Consider the following 12,332-nt stretch of genomic DNA (forward strand, 5'->3'; position numbering starts at 1 on the left):
AGATATATAGATATTTTAAGTTGCTAATGATTGTGAGTTATAGTACGTTTTATGTAATTTTCATATATATTACTCGCTTTGTCCTGATTTATGTGATACAAATGAAATTTCAAAAGTCAATGAATTTTTTATAAGTTTTTTTTAAATTAACTTGTTATTTATTGTGATTTATAATATATTTACGTAAAACATACTCTAAATAAAAATAATTAGCAACTTAAAATATATAAAAACATACTAAAAAATTGATTAACTTCAAAGTTCATATGTACCACATAAATTAAAACAGAAACAGTAACATATATTGGGCCCCGTGCTGGCACGGGGTCCCATATCTAGTATATATATGTGTGTGTGTGTGTGTGTTAAAAAGAAAGTGGTCAATTATAAGAAATCAGTGATGAATAAAATTTTGTAGCTAAATAGTAAAAAAAATTATGTCAATCCATTTGATAATGGATTAGTGGTCAATTACAAGAAATTCAATTAGCTTCTGATCAGAGTTTTCAAAAACGTTTTTGGGGCGAGTCTCAGGGCGAGTTTCGGGGCAGGGCGTACCAAAAACGCTCTGGACGTAAATTAAAGATGTAGATCCATAAGGTGTAAGTCCTAAAATTTGAGGCGTAATCCCTGAGCATAAAAACGTAAGTCCTAAGCGTAAAAATGTACGCCCGGATGTTTTAAATTTATTTTTTTACCTTTTTTATTTTATATCATATTTTTATTATTAGTGTAATAATATTTCTCAAACAATAATTATAATACTTTTTTTCTTCATTATTGATTATTAATACTTATCTCAAATAAAAATAACAAATCATTGAAAGGTTTACTTTTGCTTATTTTATTAGTAATAAAATTGAATATACATGAGATTACTCCTCGTAGATCCATGGGACTTACGCCCTGTGTCTCGGGACTTACGCCTCGCCCTTTACTATATAAAACGTCTCGCCTCACGCCCCCGCCTTTTAAAACACTGCTTCTAATTATAAATTAAGTAGAAAATACTGATAAATTTCGTAAGAAAAGGAATAAAATGAGAGACTGCTCAATAATATGGGGTAAATAGTCACTTAAATTGTAGGACCAAAGTTCTGCAGCTTGAGAATGACAAGTATGGTCAGGGATGGAGCAAAGTGGGGCACTTGTGGGTTCGAATGAATTCGATAGCTTTTTTGTAGATCTTGTATTTATATAAGAAAATTACACACACACACACATATATATATATATACTAGAAGGGTATGGCCCGTGCTTAGCACGGGCCCAACATAGTAAGCCTGTTGTAAACAGAGTATTGATGAAACTTATTTGAACTATATAAGCCACAATTTGCAATGAAGCAACTTATTCAAGTTATGAATGATTTAGTTAAAAGGGATGATCTAGTAAGTTAGAAACAAAAGAAATTCAAAAGAAAAAACAAGTATTCTAGCAATTGCAATGTGTCCCGGGAACATCAACTCTTCAACTCCTTCATTGCACATATTTCCTTTTCAGTGCCTGGACGTTGATATTTGTTGTTCCTGCAAATTATTGAAAAGGAACACATGAAAAGTAGTTGGGCCATGTTCCTTTTAAGATATCAACTTCACTATTTACACAAATTGCATATTTATATCAAGATGGGAAAATCAGAAGATTTTAGATACAAGTTAAGTAGTTCTCTTATGTTTAAAGGTTGAAGTTAAAATGTAAGTAGGCAAATTCAGATAAGTCAGGTATTATACATGTTAGAGAAAATAGATTGGCAATGTCAAATTAATAATAATGGAAAATGTAGAATAATGCGAAGATCAATATGCCATACGGAAAATGTAATGGAAAGAGCAGGCTTACTTGTTTGAGAAATTGTCAGAGGATTGTATACTTTTTCCTTTGTTTAAGTTATCTTGGGGTTGAGTTGATCGAACTTGATGACTGGCAGCTAGCAAACAAAATACAAAATATATTTACAGACAGACTCGGTCAGTACACATTGGCAGATGGAACACATTGACAACATTAAGTTAATAAAAGAGGATCAGGTAGATGGGATAGATCAGAAGATGCCGGGAGATGTGCGGCAACCTTTTATTCGTTCTTTTTATAAATTCCCACATAAACAATAGGCACCAATGCTGAAACTCCATCCAGTGCAACTGCTGCTTTTATATCTATTATTTTATCTGATGAACCTGATAAGACACTTATAAAAAATAATTGATACGCTTAGTTGGTGCAGTCTTTCCATCAACATATTGATTTGAGAGCAAAGAGGAATTTTTTCAGATATAAGACGCCTACAACTCAATGTTCAACATATATAGCTTTATCCACCATGAAACAATATAAATACTTACAACAAATCATATGATTTCTCATAAACAAAAACAAATCGCATTATTGATGAAAAAGAAATAAATAGTAGTACCCCTTGACTGCTAACAGAATTATACCATTAGCTTGATTATCATAAATGTTATAGAAAGATAAAGCAGTGAACTCTAGTTAGTCTCCACACTAACACAAACTTGATTTATAAAATTCAAGAAAATCATATTGTTGCACCGGTCATGATGACTTTCAATCCAAAGGTCAACGAAAAGAGTAGTACACTTTCATCAGTGAAAACTTTCAAAAATCACAACCTAAACAATTAAAGAGTATAGTAGAACTTCACTTGTGCAGAAGCTCATCCAAAACTTATCATCCATGAAATAATAGCAATATCATTCCTAAATTTCTCAAACGTCTTTCCATATTCTTTAGAAAGGAAGCATTTCAAAGATTCTAAGACAATTTCTCATAGTTTTTTGTTTCTGCTGTCGCTACAATCTGCCCAAAAAAACATTAACCCAAAATCAAATGCCATGTTCTTTCCTTCAATATCATCAAACAATCCACATGCAAAGGCAAGTACCGAAAAATTCATCGTACCAGAAACCATTTAGATTGAAGCAGAGGAAACTATTCATTCATTAACTTAAGCTAATCTTACAATGGTTTCATTGTCGATCTCCGAAGAAAAATTGCTGATGTGATTCCATCTGGTGGTTGAAAGGTACCCAGTGAAGATCCTATAAAGAATTAAATAAAGAAAATTGGAAAAAAGTACTCTGTTTTCAGAAATCACCAGAGAGCAATTGAAACAATAGGTGCATTACTCTATTTTAAAAAATACTCATGCATGAAGCAATAACGTCTAATTGAGTTAACAAATGTCAGAGTATTCACATAAGTGTAATAAGATTATTGTAAAATCTTTACCTGGGTTATCAAGGGACATGCCATGTTCCTTCATCTGACACGGCAATGTAGGACTTTTCACAGTCGATGATACCTTCTTCATTCTTTGGAGGTGTGTTGATGTCTTCTCAAATTTCCACTTCCACATATGAAGTGGAACTCCAGGATCAATTGGAATGGAGAACAGTAAAATTTCATAACTTGGTGCTCGAAATCTAAATCGATGGTTCAACATTATCTAATAACATATAAGAACAAAGGAATTATATTACTCTGCAGAATAAAGAATCATGTATTTTGTAAATGCACCAAAGGAGAAGATACAAGGATAACTATTAAAGCTATATTGTGCTGGTCCAATCAGCTGATTAAACAATGTACAGTAATGTCTGTAAAAAAATTCCTAATAGTATTTTTTTAAGAAGCAAAATTTCATTCCTCACCTAACAATAGAGTCAGTCATCCATAATACCGTCAAGCAACTTCAATTCCTTGCTTGTTTATTCCTACTGAACTTGAAAATGTCCGTAGCTGCATTTGGAGAACTATTAATAGTGAGAAAGAGACCTTTATGCTCTTCTTTTTTTATTTTTCTTCGAATTCAACACATCTTCTAAAAGTTTTAGTTAAAAGAGAGAAAGAGAAAGGAAAATCAGATTTATATTAAGATAAACCATTTGATTAATAGCTTAAACTGAATAACAATGTCAATTCACGAGTGGAATATCACATCGACAACATTTTATTTTATTTTTGTAAGTATACATAGACAATATTCACAACAATTTTTGTTATAAGGAGTAATAAATTTTGTATTGATAACTGAGCAGAAAATAACCATATACACATGTTAATAACAGAAACTGAATTCAGCTTAAACATACCATCCCTAGAGGGTAATAGAACATATTTTACTTCCTTCATTTCAATTTATTTGTATCACTTTTCTTTTTAGTACGTTTAAAAGAATGTCTTTTTACCTTTTTAGCAACTCTTTATTTCTAACTTTTCACATGACATGTTAAAGACCACAAGATCAAAAGGGCATTTTGGCACATCCTATACATTTTTAGTTTAAGACCATAAAATTCAAGAATCTTTATGACTTATAAAAACATACGTAAAACATGCATTTCTCCTTTAACATGATGCAATTAGGCAATGAAAAACACACAAAAAAACATATAACATGCATATAAGAGATTCTTCTCATAAAACATCAGCTTCTAAAATATAGCTATTAAATAATAAAGTAAGCTTTTAAATTCAAAAGTAAATATCAAGATTAACATATTAAACAAAAACCATAACAAAATTTTGAAAATTGGAAGCAGAGAAGAGCAAATATTATCATACCAAAGATTTTGGAAGTTGCTCCTAGTCTAAGTAAATGACAAAGAATGATGAACAGAGATAGGCATATGTTTATCTCCTCTAAGTAGCAAATAGAACATGTATTACTTATGGTACAAGTATTTACCTTTAATTTCTCTATATAGAAAAGAATGAAGGACATAAATTGCCATGGACTCTTCCGGTGCTTTAATCCCAGAATCCTTCTTAGTGTTCTTTGAGTAACAACCTTCCTCAACCTAGACACCAGATTCTCTTCAAAGTTTGATCCAGAGATCAAAGAAAAATAGCAATGGACATAAAAACTAAAAAATATACTACAGCATAAAAAAGATATATTGTGAGAGATTGATATTTACCTGCAAGTGCTTTTACTAAATTATCTTCTGCCTCTCTAAGCTCAATTTTCAATTTCCCAAGATTTGCAGCCATGCCGAAAAGCATCAAAGCAAAAAAACACTTAATTAGTAAGATTTATCATGAAAATGGGCACCCAAAAAAATTGATTCTTTTTTAAAATAGAGTTCAATTCAACCCCAAATAGAAAATACCCTTCAAAGACGGATACTTTTAAGAATCTCTGTAAATGGAAAAGTTTGACATTAAATTCCATCATATACAGATGTGCTGGTAGTAAAACTTAGACCAAATCATTAGAAAAAGAGAACACTATAGGTATGAAGAAATCCCAAATGTAGTATTTTCAATTTACCCTGGAATTGAAGGGTTTCTTGAGCTTGGAGGTTGGTTGAATCCAAAGATTTTCCAAAAGAAATAGTGCCTGCATCTGTTTTTGGTTACAATATTAGGTTTTTTATTGTAAAAATAACTAAATTTAACTTAAGGGAATCAATATGGAAGAACTTAAAAGTAATATAAAATTGAAATTTTTCTGCTCAATTTTCAACAATGCCAAAGAATTTTTAAGTTTTTAACAGCTGGACTTGTTCAAACACGTGATGGTGTTAGATATGTAAGCATAAGATAAATGTAAAGAATCATAACCATAATACAAAACCCAAAAAGTATACAGTTACAGGATGCTATTATAGTATGACTCCTATTACGTGAAATCATGTTATGACAACATCATCTAAAAAGGAAAAATTTCTATATTTTCCTTGGTCACATGATAAGTCAAATGTATTGGTGAGATAATTAAAGAAACTAAGCTTATGAAATATCTTGTTTTCATCTATAGCCTCTTCCGTATATAATGTTGCTACATCTTCCGCCGCCTACTCCACATCCTCCAAAGGGACCCGAATCTGGAGAATAGACTCAATCACTTAAGAACTTGCCTATAGCCTATCCAACTGTGATAATGATTTCGTTTGCTGCACTCCTATTACATTGTCAAAGTGGTGCATCAACAATGGTTTTCTTTGGGGGAAGCAAGCGGCAAGAGCTACTAATTTGAGAGACATTTAAGCGAGTGGAAGATAGCATCTTAAGTTAATGTGCAGGTTTGTTGAAACTAATTGCAGAGCCAAACAACTGTACTCGTAACAGAGAAGTGTGTCTTGTTGTCTAGATATAGAGATTCCTATTACTAAAAACATGAATATTGATATTTGGCTAATGTTCTTGCGTAGAGTTTTACGTATTTGTAATGAATTTGTATCTCATATATCTTAGTATATTCCAAAAATATATATTGAAGAGCAAGCATATTTCTGCAGGAATATATGTTCCAGAATTCAGTAGTTCCATAACGCCAATTTGCAACTCAACTTAGTAATATATTTGAATTCTACTAATAGAAAATATAAATCAACTACTGTCAAAATAATGAACTTCATCCAAAGAAAGCTACAATATCATATCAGTATAAATCAGCAGATCTAACTAACGCATATGAAAAACATGAGACCAAAATAAAAGTAGCAACAAAAATATGGTGAGAAAGTAAACAAATGTGAGAAATCGGGATAATCACGCAGGCAAAACGAAGAATTGTCCGACTAAACCATTAAGATGGTGGCAGTAATTAACACATAATATTATGTTAGCTTAGAATGCATAAAGGCGTAGCTCTAAAAATGTTAAACCACTGGACATGGCAAACACAATCAATAGATATTTTAAATTTTTTTTTTTTTGGGTTCAAGAATCAGTAGATATAAATGGTCAGATTGAGAAAAAGAGACCGCGTCAAAAACAGAAATGTGTCACGGGAAAAGAGAGGATCCCTATTGAGGTTCACCTGATCTACAGAATTCCAGAGCATGAAGGTTTAAAGGCAATAAATTCAGAATAGAATTGCTACTCCACCACTAAAGCTGAACCAAAACCGTCTGATGCAAACAATACATGGTAGACATTTATGACCCTCGTCAATTTTCATGTGATACATTATATTATGTAATAATACAGAGACACCAAAATGAAGAAAAATGAGAGACATATTAAAGGTAAGTTTCATACTTTAGAACATGGAGACCGTCTTCTATGTCCGATTTGAGTCTTGTCATTCATATGTACCAGGAAGCTAGCCTGTAAACTTTAAAGCAGAACTTCCTATTACCACAGAACACCAACAATCCATTCATATGATCTCACGACTTTGTTTATCATAACATCAATGACAAAAAATAATTTAGCAACTTGCCTGCTGATTCGTGCTAGTCCGTGCCAATTTCCAGAAAAAGAGATATGTGTATTTTAAGGTTAACCATCATGTCATCAACTTAAGGTAGTTTATTGTTTGTTTCATCTCCATTAGCCTCCAACAGAGTTAGATAAAAGGATGGGCGTTGAAGAAAAAATAGAAGACTAATTGTTGTGGTAGCAGAATGTAACTCATGTAGACCGCAAAATTGTGTACTCACCCTATAAGGAATTTAGTGTTGCAATCTCTACTCAAATCAGAAATTCATAGTCGGTAAATCAGAAACCCAATAAAAATGGGGAGAACCTATATTTTGTTGGTTTGATTTGGTAAAATTGAGCTCGTTATACCTGATGTATAACGATATAAAAATTTGATAGATTGTTTGAATTTCAAGCTTCTGCTCCATTCCAGCATCTCATGCTTGCAATTCTCCCCTATCTCGTTGAAGTAATAGACCTGAATAGGAGAAATTATTATATCAAATACAAATTTGCAAATAGGCAAGTGGGAAAGGAGAAGGAGAAAAAGGGCCAGTGCTACAAATTACAATGAACTCTAAAATGTAGTGCATGCAACGGTATAACAACCCTAAATACCGAAGAAATCAACAAAATTGAAAGAAAATTCAAACCAATCCAATGGAAAATTGACCTAAAGGGAAAAAAACCCATAAAATTAGATTAATCGATAAATAATTGAGAGCCAGCGGAAGTGTTGCGCAAATTAGCTCAAGTTAATGATAAGGTACAAACACAGACAATCAATATCAGTTCTAACCGCAGCTACAGCCACATTGCAATCGTTCGTCTGATTGTGTAATGGCATGTATGAAAAGTTGTAGAATCTCAGGATTAGATATGAGGAGGTTTCATCTGAAATGAAGGCATTATTAGCTGAAACACCCACACATCCCTTTGGTATTTTTCTCATCATTTACCACTGCATTGCCGATCAGTTAGTTAGTTAGTTACGTTCAATTTAATCTGCACAACACAATATCATAAACATTAATGACTTCAATATTGTAGTCAGGACCATCTCCAGAATTGACATGATTTGTTGGTTTAACCATGTCTCAATTTTCCTGCAAAATATTTTAAAACATATGAATTTTTCATTATTTTTTTATTGTCTAAAAATACTTTAAAACGTTAAGCATTTTTATGTTTATATAATGTATGTATTTTGCAGTTTTTCCAAGCCTTATGTCCATCTTCATCTATTGAACATAATTTCCTTTCTTAAAGCTAAAGATTTCACTTTCAGTTTTTGTACAATGTGTCATCCCAAATGTAAGGTTCATTTGTGTACCAACATGTTTTCAACAAGTACAAGAACTCTAATGCTGCTCCATTTGAAAATGCATTATTTTTGTTATGGAAGTATTACCTCAGATCTATTCATTATATTGAAGAATGAAGAAAGTCTCACATTAACCATTAATGAGATTCTCACAATGCTTGAACAATTCTTCCTTCGAGCTAGCTTTTGAGGTGTAAGTTAAGCCCAAAACCTTAATTTATATGGTATCAAAGCAGGGCACTTGTTGGTGTTGGGCGCCATATTAAATATTGGACGTGAGATGGGAGTTTGAAGAGTCCCACATCGAATCGAAAAAGAGATGAGTGGTCTCCTTATATGGAATTGTGCGAATTGTGCTATCTCCCTCAAGAGCTAGCTTTTGGAGTTGAGTTAGGCCCAAAATCCATTTCTCAAAACAATATTCAAAGCATTAAGAGTAAGAAAGCTATATAAACTATTTGATTACTTCATATATTGCAAGTCATACTTTCAAATAGAGGTCTAATAATGACAAGCATGGTTCCTGGGATACTATCACAGTAATCACATCGACATATCTATGAACTGATCAATATCTAAAAAGAGATATATATATCATAGAGTATGTACCAGACATGAGAAAAAGGAAAGTTTTCAGGTTTATTTTACCTTGGAAATTTCAAATTTGATCATTGAAAGCTTGTCAAAGCTAGGATCCAATAAATGGCGAAGAAACCTGAGGAGATTAAGGAACATAAATTCTAGTGCCACAACATGAACTGAAAAGTGGAGAAATTTGATTTTGTAAACATAAGCCTAGAATATATCTTTTTACAACATTACAAATCATATATTTCAATGATACGAAACTTCAAGTAATCAAGTCAGTTGAGCATGTCATAAACAATGATCGATACATAATACATGTGTTTGCTGTCTTACAGATAATAGAGATTAGCAAATCGATGATTGCAAGAGACCGAACCTATTAATTAAAACAAAGAACAACAATTTTGATACAAATTTCCTATCACTTTCTCCAGTACTAATCTCACTCCTGCAAAATCCGTCAGAAATTCAATACCACGTAATGTTCTATTCCTTTCCTGTGAAGAGGTATAAGTCCCCATATCAATAATTATTAATTGAGTCTTATATTAAATTTTGTATATTTTATCGTACTCAAAATTCTGAATCTGATTAGAGCAATGAAGGCGGCAGAACTGACCGACACAAAAGACAAAAGAAAAACAAATGAAATCAAATAGCAGAGAGGAGATACTCACCTCAATTGTTTAACACTGCATGGGGAAGACCAATGATTGGAGAAATTTCAAAGATAGAAGCTATGTCATCGGAAGAAAGAGAAATAGCTCATGTAAATGCCTCGTAGGAGCAAGGTGTGTGAAGCCAGACAAATTAACCCTAAAGAAGTTGAACAAATGACATGAAACAGAGATGTCGAACATGGATCTTACCTCATATTTCGGCATATTGCGACAATATAGAAAAATTGACCCGTCCATTAACGACAGCGCTAGGAATTACAGAGAAAGATAGCAGTGAACTTCAATTCTGGTGTCCATATTTGAAGTGCGCTACAACATCAATGGTTTAATATAATCAAATTAATGCCAAGACTAAGAGACATTTCATAAGTAGTTAGTAATAAAATCATTTAAGATATATGCTAGCAGCCTAATCTAGGATTGAGGAGCAATTGATGTTGTTGTTGTTGCAGATGTCCACAGAATTCACCCGATCAGAGCAACAAAGTTGTTTTTAAATATTAATATCAATAAAATCAGTAGATATAAGAATCATATCCTAACAAATTAGGAATCGGAGAAAGAGCAAAACAGAAGACAAATTAGGAATGGGAGAAAGAGCAAATGATGGAGCAAACATGTAAATTTCACTTAAAGCATGAAGAAATACCTGCGCAGGCCGTCCGAAACAAACAGAAATCTTCAGGAAAGCTTGACAGAGAGATTTTAACTCTGTAGACAAACAGAAAACACTAAGCAGCAGATGGATTCACCATCGAAGAGGTGAGAAGTAGAAGGAAGAGTTGACAGAATAGAGCGACTTTACCAAGGAGGACAGAAACTTAAAGCATGAACAAGTACCTGCGCAGCTCGTCCGAAACAAACAGAGATCTTCAGCAAAGCTTCAGAGAGAGATTTAAAGTGTCTAAAGAAACAGGAAAAACTAAGGAGCATATGGATTCACCATTGAAGAGGTCAGAAGTAGAAGGAAGAGTTGAGAGAATACTGCGACTTTAGCAAGGAGGAGAGAAATTAGGGTTAGAAATTTGGCAGATATAGCAAGAAACTTCTACAGAAAGTGTCTTTATTTTTTGATGTACAATTAGCACTACCATTAGTACAATGCAAAGATGCAGTGTTGGTCCTTGTAAAATGTACAATTAATACTGCCTTTAGTACAATCAAATAATGCGGTGTTGGTCCTCTTTAAGTGTCATTTCTATATAAGGGTAATACACTCTTGAACTCCCTAACAAAATTGATTGATGACTCTAAAAGGGATTGAGGAAATGTTTTCCACAGCAGTAGTGTGAATTCGAACCCCCAACTATTATCAATAGAAATTTCTTTCTTTTTTTTAAAAAAAAGGCATACTTTGACATTTTTTTTTCATTCTATCCTAAAATTTAGAACCCTCAAACTCTTAATTTTAACTCCGTCTCTGAGTATGGTTATTAATCTTAACACATAATTTTTTCAATCATGACATTGTCAAATTATTTATTTGGTACGTGCATGCCTTTATATCACATGCACCATGCTACACAAAAACAAATTCGTAAACGAAGAACATAAGCTAAAAGAATATAAAACCAAGATTGATATCATGATTTGCTACTTTAATTTATTAAGGTGGTCAGTTGAACACATTTTGTTAAAAAATACAAATTATTTTTTGTGAGTATATATTATTTTTTGAATATCATCAACGAAATTAACATCTTGTACGAGAAAAATCCTTTTGAAATCATTAAAATCAAAAGCCGAAACAATAACTCACTGAAAAATTTATTAAATCATTAAAAATTGTTTACCCATATCCTAATAGATTAATAGTTTTTTTTCGATTAAACCGGTTTTTCCACATTTCTAGTAATGCATATATATTATTACAGTTTTTTATTATTTGGATTTGTGTTCATTATATATTTAATTTTTTATATCGATGCCCTTCATTTGAATTTTGAAAGAAGAAAAAAGACAAAAGGCATAATTGAAGCTTCCAAGTATGATGTTTCCTTGAAACTTCGCTTTTATTTATTTGAAAACAAAGAAAAAAAAGACAAAAGGCATAATATATATATTTATATATATACTAGATAATGTGGCCCATGCTATAATATAAATGGTATGTTTTGGGGCTAATAACCGAGTTTTTGAAGCGATTGTTTGCATGGATAAAGGAATAAGTTTTTTTATCACAAACATGTACTTTCTTTGACGCTATTTAAGGCATAATAAGACTACCACATACAACATTTTTGAAATATTTTATGTTGTCAATTATCATGATTTATAGTATTTTTACGATAGATTCACTTCAAGAATCAGTGGAATTTTTTGTATTTTTTTCAAAACATATTTTATATTGTCAATTATCATGATTTATAGTATTTTTACGATAGATTCACTTCAAGAATCAGTGGAATTTTTTGTATTTTTTTCAAAACATATTTTATATTGTCAATTATCATGATTTATAGTATTTTTACGATAGATTCACTTCAAGAATCAGTGGAATTTTTTGTATTTTTTTCAAAACATATTTTATATTGTCAATTATCATGATTTATAGTATTTTTACG

At 31.9% G+C, this 12,332-nt stretch overlaps 2 long non-coding RNA genes across 5 annotated transcripts; both read right to left on the reverse strand.

The window, feature by feature from the left end:
* Positions 1 to 1,300: 1,300 nt before the first annotated feature.
* LOC102588532 (uncharacterized) lies at positions 1,301 to 9,860 on the reverse strand. Of its 4 annotated transcripts, none has more exons than XR_001471607.1 (10): positions 9,149 to 9,860; positions 7,546 to 8,282; positions 7,012 to 7,087; positions 4,944 to 5,371; positions 4,712 to 4,823; positions 3,675 to 3,762; positions 3,253 to 3,469; positions 2,984 to 3,062; positions 1,843 to 2,191; positions 1,301 to 1,529 (listed from the first exon to the last, which is right to left on the reverse strand). It is a non-coding gene; the product is annotated as an uncharacterized lncRNA (long non-coding RNA). The 4 variants fall into 4 exon arrangements; XR_001471609.1 differs by lacking the exon at positions 9,149 to 9,860 and having other exon boundaries at positions 1,843 to 1,930; positions 2,074 to 2,191; positions 7,546 to 7,837; XR_001471608.1 differs by lacking the exon at positions 9,149 to 9,860 and having other exon boundaries at positions 4,944 to 4,983; positions 5,297 to 5,371; positions 7,546 to 7,829.
* A 192-nt stretch (positions 9,861 to 10,052) lies between these two features.
* LOC102588757 (uncharacterized) lies at positions 10,053 to 10,802 on the reverse strand. The gene is made up of 3 exons (XR_368501.2): positions 10,609 to 10,802; positions 10,418 to 10,479; positions 10,053 to 10,077 (listed from the first exon to the last, which is right to left on the reverse strand). It is a non-coding gene; the product is annotated as an uncharacterized lncRNA (long non-coding RNA).
* Positions 10,803 to 12,332: the final 1,530 nt, after the last annotated feature.

Source organism: Solanum tuberosum, unplaced genomic scaffold (assembly GCF_000226075.1).
Source record: "Solanum tuberosum cultivar DM 1-3 516 R44 unplaced genomic scaffold, SolTub_3.0 scf00385, whole genome shotgun sequence".
Taxonomy (NCBI): Eukaryota; Viridiplantae; Streptophyta; class Magnoliopsida; order Solanales; family Solanaceae; genus Solanum; species Solanum tuberosum.